The 6,000-nt window shown below is 42.1% G+C and overlaps 1 protein-coding gene across 23 annotated transcripts in view; it reads left to right on the top strand.

Moving 5' to 3' along the window:
• Window positions 1-799: 799 nt before the first annotated feature.
• Window positions 800-6,000, top strand: part of MARCHF8 (membrane associated ring-CH-type finger 8) — a 105,668-nt gene continuing 100,467 nt past the window's right edge. For 8 of the 23 annotated variants that reach the window (XM_081560686.1, XM_081560623.1, XM_081560797.1 and 5 more), the window contains exon 1: window positions 800-937. The gene's annotated coding sequence lies outside the window, so the exon portion shown is untranslated. Of the gene's footprint in view, window positions 1,456-2,694; window positions 2,759-3,030; window positions 3,087-3,515; window positions 3,646-6,000 lie in introns of those variants that run through there. The other 15 variants (XM_081560729.1, XM_081560836.1, XM_081560845.1 and 12 more) reach the window with 15 other exon arrangements.

Genomic DNA, 6,000 nt, shown 5'->3' with positions numbered 1-6,000 from the left:
TATTTGCTCACATTTTACCCATGAATTCAGTAAGATAATATAAACTTACGTCTTTTACCCAGTTTATAGTGAATATTATGGGAGAACCTGTCAGTGGCTTACTATGCTTCTGCAAAGTTTAATCTAGGAAAAACTACACTTGGTAGAAGTAGTCACTACAATCAGAGTGACCTCGCTAAAATGAGAAAAGTCTAATGTGGACAAAAGCTCAACGCCAAATCAAATATATACTCAGATATGTTTCTACTTACATATACAAAGACCAATCATGGAAAAACTGATAGTACAAAATATAATTTAAAATAAAAATCGGAAGTCCATAAGCCATCCTCACACACACCCTTTCAATGGCGGGGGAGATGGTTGGCTGCGGACCTTCATTCCACAGTGGGGAGCAAAACCAAACAATTGTTCGTTAATGAAGCTCAAATCATCATTACTTATTCCTCTGCTCTCCGTTTGTTCGCTAGCTTTGGGTAGGTAAGGCAGTATTTTCCATTTTTCTCTCCAAGTTCAACATCTTGAAGCCGGACGGAATTCCCTCCCCCATCCAAGACACGAATAATACACGCAGTCAGCCCCAGAGGTCACTAAACGAAGAAGCCGGGTGGCGGGAGACTTTCCTTTTCCTCGCCGGGTCGGTCAGGGCGTGTCGTTGGTCGACTCTGTACAGACGCAGGTGAAGGGGTAGCACCGAGGAACCTTGTGGTCGCCAATCTCCCGCCCCTAGAGCGCCGTCGTCGCTGGGCAACGCCTCCGCCCCACCCTGGGCGAGCACGTGACGTATGCATCACGTGACGGGCCAGTCGGCGTCCTCCCGCGGAGGGGTGTAAACAGGCGCTGCGGTGGCCGAGCTGCAGCGTCTGCTGCGTCCGCGTCTCCGGCATGTTCCAGGCCGGCGGGGGCGGCCCTGCCGCGAGCTCAGCGCCCACTTGAGGTAACTCCTAAGGCCTTCAGGCCGGCGTACCCCGCGCCGCGCGCAGCAGCCGGTGCCAGGCGCCGTCGAGGCCGGCCGAACCCCTGGCCCTGGCAGGGGGTGTGGCTGCCGACTGTGTGGTCCGCGACAGGTGGGCGGGTCGGGGGCGGCCGTCGAGGTCGGCACTCCGTACCACCCTGGGCCACGGCCCGGCGCGGAGCCGGTCGCAAGTAGGCAGCGACCCCGGGATGTGGGCTCTTCCGCCCAGGCTCTCTAGCGTCCTTGGATCCGGCCAAGCTGGGGGCCTCAGGAGCCATCGGGAGCTGAGGGCCCAGGGCTGCCGACGTGGAGTCCCAATTGAAGTCCTGCCCCCGACGGGCTGTGAGACCTTGGGCAAGTCAGCCCTCCCCTCGGCCTGAGTTCCCACATCTGTAAAATGCAAGTCTGGACTATATAATTTGTGAGGACCTTCCGTTTCTGACGTGTGTGATCTCGAGAGAGACTTGCATACATTGGCAGCTGCCAGAGAGAAAGGATAGGTGGTTTGTCCTTCGATTTCTGAATTTCTGTTTGACTTTCAGTTTTTCATCCGACACAATTTGGATTGTTGTTCACTAGGGTGAAGTTTTTAATGGAAAACTTAGAGAAAGTCATAATGGTTTATGTTTCTTCCCCCCCCCCCCCCCCAGGCTTTTAGGAATGCAACGGAACCTTCTTTCTTAAAGTCTTGTTTGGGACCCTGATATGTCAAAAGCAAAATCTTTACCTGCCTACTGTCTTCCTCCCCCTTCCCCGGTTCCCACTACCCCTAAGGCCCCCAGAGATCCCAGGTTGAAAAGTGCTGTTATAGAGTGGCTGTTTTATGTAATTGTTAATTTGATGGGATCGGGAAGATGACTGTAATGAGTATATGAAGTTTTCTGTTTTTTCCTTTGATTTTGTCCAACCCTATGTCATGTAGTATGTTCCCCATATATAGTGGAACAAGGCCCCCAAATTTCCTAGAAAGACCTTTCTCTTTCCATCTTTTGTTGCATCCCTCTCCCGGAAAAGGAAGCATGTTGTGATAGTGAGACCTCGTGCCTTTTTGCTGGTTTAGCTGCTTGAGCACAGAATGGGAATGGAGGACTTTGAAAGACTTCTATTTGAGACCAGCTGAATGCACTAGGCTATTTCCTCTGAAAAATAGGAAAGTTGGGAGAGTAGAGGAACTAAAATCGTTAGAGCCATGGACTAATGTGAACACATTTCCAAATTTGGAACCCTGGGGCAAGAGAATTTTGGATTGTGAGAGAATTGTGTTTGGGAGAAAAGAAGATCCTGTTTCATGTAGTGAGGGAACATAAACAGAATCTGAGATGGTGGTGTGTAGGCAAAAAGATTTCCAGGAGGATTTTTTTTTTTAAGCCAAGAGAAATAGTTTCCTATTATTTTGTCGTTGTGTTGTTGTTTATCCATTCTTTTTTGTTTGTTTTATTTACTTTCGACTGTGCCTGGTCTTCGTTGCTGCAGGTGGCCTTCCTCTTGTTGTAGTGAGGGGGCGCTATTCTCTAGTTGCAGTATGGGAGCTTATTGCAGTGACCTCTTGTGGAGCCCAGGTTCTAGGGCGCATGGGCTTCAGTAGGGCTTCAGTAGTTGCAACGCGTGGGCTTGGTAGTTGCAGCTCCGGAGCTCTAAAGCAGAGGCTCGATAGTTGTGGCACCCTGGCTTGGTTGCTCTGTGTGGTATGTGGGATCTTCCCGGACCAGGGATCAAACCCGTGTCTCCTGCATTGGCAGGCAGATTCTTCACCACTGAGCCACCAGGGAAGCCCTCCTAATTTGTTTTTGAAGACTAAAGTTGGTAAGTGTATTAAAATTCACAGTTTGTTATTAAAAGTGAAAACCATAGTTGAGAGCTTGTCTGCCTGGTGCTTCAGTGAGGTGTATGAAAATTGGAGGTCTAGTGGACCATAAGTGGAACCCAAGGTGACTCTCCTAGATTTGTGTGTTCTCTTTTCAAAGCAAACTCACTTCCTTGATCTTTGGCTTAAGTTTAGGCAAGTCACTTCCCTTCTTATGGTCATAGTTTCTGCTACTAAGTGAGGAAATTGGACTGATTTTGGCTTCCCTTAGGGTTGCCAGATAAAATACAGGACACCCAGTTAAATTTGAATTTCAGTAAACAATGGGTAAGTTTTTAATGTAAGTATTGCATAGGGCTTGCTTTACTAAAAATTCATTGTTTATCTAAAACTTAACTTGGGTCAGTATTTTTATTTGCTAAATCTGGCAACCTTAGCTCCAACATTTTTGTCTTCTTTAAATTAGTTCCAGGAAGATTTTATAGATGCATAGACAGGGGTGAATTGATTCAAGCAGTCAAGACCCCTTGTTTGTTATCAGTAGCAGTGTCTAGTTCTTGAAGAATTGCTCTGTTTCTAATTGGTTTCCACCCCCACCCCACATGTAGCAATTCCCTTTCTGCTGTAATCGCATACTATTTAGGTTTATGTTCTTGGTTGTAAACAGTTTAAATAACTAAAAGGAAAAAAAATTGCCAGAATTTCTAAAAGCAACAAAACTGGGTCATGAAGTGATATATACTGTTTTTTTCCTAGAAGAAGTACTTTACAATCCCACTTATTCTCCAGTTATCTGACTGACTTGAAGACATTTTCCAAAGCAGTGGACTGCTCCAACAGTAAATAATCCTTCAGGAAGTCCTTAGGCCTTTTGCTTTGGCTGCCTGTGAGTATGGAAGTGACCAGTACAGGCACTCTAGACATGTAGTTTTAACTGTTTATCAATTTTGTGTTTGTTTTATTTTGAAGAGTTTCAATGTTGAAATTCTTTTTCAAGGAATATAATTTTTAAGTCTTCATTTTTGAGAATGAAAAAAAAAAAACAATCCTGGCTAGGCTGGATCTAGTTTCTCTGCTTAACTCACTTTGAAATTCCTGAAGTTTCTAATTCATGTTTTCATTTAGTAGCCAATTAACAGCAAAAGCATGAGTGTCGCCTTTGAGCCAGGCTCATGTGATCAGTGTTCTAGTTCCTCGGGTGCTTAATCTGATAGAGGAGTTTAATCACGTGCAATCTAGGGATAAATGTGATGAGGACCTTGAAGTGATACAAATGTTGTGGAAATTGAGAGGAGGATCAGTACCCAACAGGTTAGATTGAATGGCAGAACTTCCCGGAGGAGGTGGTATTTAATCTGAGTCATGGTGGGGTCAAGAAGACAGGCTTACAGAAGGGTGAGAAGATGCTGGAAAGGGCAGGGGAATCCATCTTCTCAGTTCTACAAAGCATACACATTGTTGGATTGAAAATAGTTGATAATTTTGTTTACATGTAGTTTTTGATTCACTGTGATACTTGTCATCTGCGTTAAGTTTATTAGCATGGCGCTGCTTCAGTGTGTATCTCTGTTATCACAAAGACCTTCAGATGTCAGTGTAGCTGTTTGGGAAAATGTTTATGAAATATGTCACTCATGAAACCATGTGAATGAGGAACTCACAGTGAGTTTTGAAATTTTATTTTAAATGAAGACATGTTTCAAAAAATTTTAAGGATTTTCTCTATATTTTTCTTACTTTTTAAAAAATGCAAAAGATTTATATTTATTAACATTAAAAGATACCTGAGATATTGTATGAAAAATGTAGAACGTAGAAGTTTTCATGTATGTTTTCTTTTTGAAAGCTTTATGGTTTTAGGTCATATATTCATATATTTAAATTTGTGATCTATTTTGGGGGGCTGATAGAGGTGTGTGGTGTGAGGTATGGGTTTGGGTTCATTATTTTCCTTTATGGATACACAGTTGTTTTTGTATTATTTGTTGAAAAGATTATCCTTTCTCTATTGAATTTCTCCATCCTTTGTCCACTGAATTTCATTTCTGTTGGAAATTAGCTGACGATACATGTGTGTGGTTCGTTTCTGGACTCTGTCTCCTCTTGATTTGTTAGGTCCTTATGTCAGTACCACACTGTCTGCCTTACTGTGGCTTTATGTATGGTTTGAAATTGGTCAGTATAAATCCTCCAACTTTGTTCATTATTTTCAAAACTATTTCAGATATTTTTGGTTTTATGTATTTTCATAAATATTTTTAAATCGGCCTGTTAGTTTCAAAAACTTCTTGGAATTTCAATTACAATTGCCTTGAGTTTCTGGATCAATTTGTAGAAAATTGCTATCTTAATAGTGAATTTCCCAATCTGTCATTTATCTAATTCTTTAATATTTTGCAACATGTTGTTTTTTGTTTTTTAGTGTATGCGGGTCCTATACATATTTTGTCAAATTTATATCTTTAATATTTTATGATTTTTAATGTCATTATAAATGGATTTAAAAAGTAATTGTCCACTTTTTCATTGCTAATATGTAAAAATGCATTGGTTTTGTATATTTCCTCTGTATCTCACAGCATTTCTAGATTCACTTATTATTTCTGGTAGTCTTTAGGTCCGTTTTTCAGGATTTCCTATGTATATAATCATTGAATAAAGACAGTTTTACTAATTCATTTCTGCTCATTACTTCTTGCCTTCCCTCCTGCCTTTCTCTTTTTTTCTTTTTTGCCTGAGTGGCTAAACCTGGCTAGAACCTCAAGTCCAGTATGATGATAGAAGTGGTAAGCAGATATCCATATTTTGTTTCCAGTGTGAGGAGTAAACATTCAGTCATATACATGATACAAATTAAAGCACTAGCTATAAAATTTTTTATGTTAAATTAGGCTTAATAAAAATTAAAAGCTTCTGTACTTTAAAATTTAAACTTTCTGTACTGTTTTAGGGCTTCCTAGGTGGCACAATGATAAAGCATCTGCCTGCCAGTGCAGGAGATGCAGGAGGCGAAGATTCAATCCCTGGGTCAGGAAGATCCCCTGGAGGAGGAAGTGGCAACCCACTCCAGTGTTCTTGCCTGGTGAATCCCATGGACAGAGGAGCCTTGTGGGCTACAGTCCATGGGGTCGTAAAGAGTCAGACACTACTGAGCGACTGAGCATGTACACATGTACTGTTTTAAGAAAAGGGAAACATATGCTCCAGTTAGGAACAAATATTTGCAATTCATATATCTGAC

Source organism: Giraffa tippelskirchi, chromosome 2 (genome assembly GCF_054371585.1).
Source record: "Giraffa tippelskirchi isolate mGirTip1 chromosome 2, T2T-mGirTip1v1.2.pri, whole genome shotgun sequence".
Taxonomy (NCBI): Eukaryota; Metazoa; Chordata; class Mammalia; order Artiodactyla; family Giraffidae; genus Giraffa; species Giraffa tippelskirchi.
Note: the sequence above shows the minus strand (reverse complement) of the source record. Positions and strands in the feature narration are given on the sequence as shown.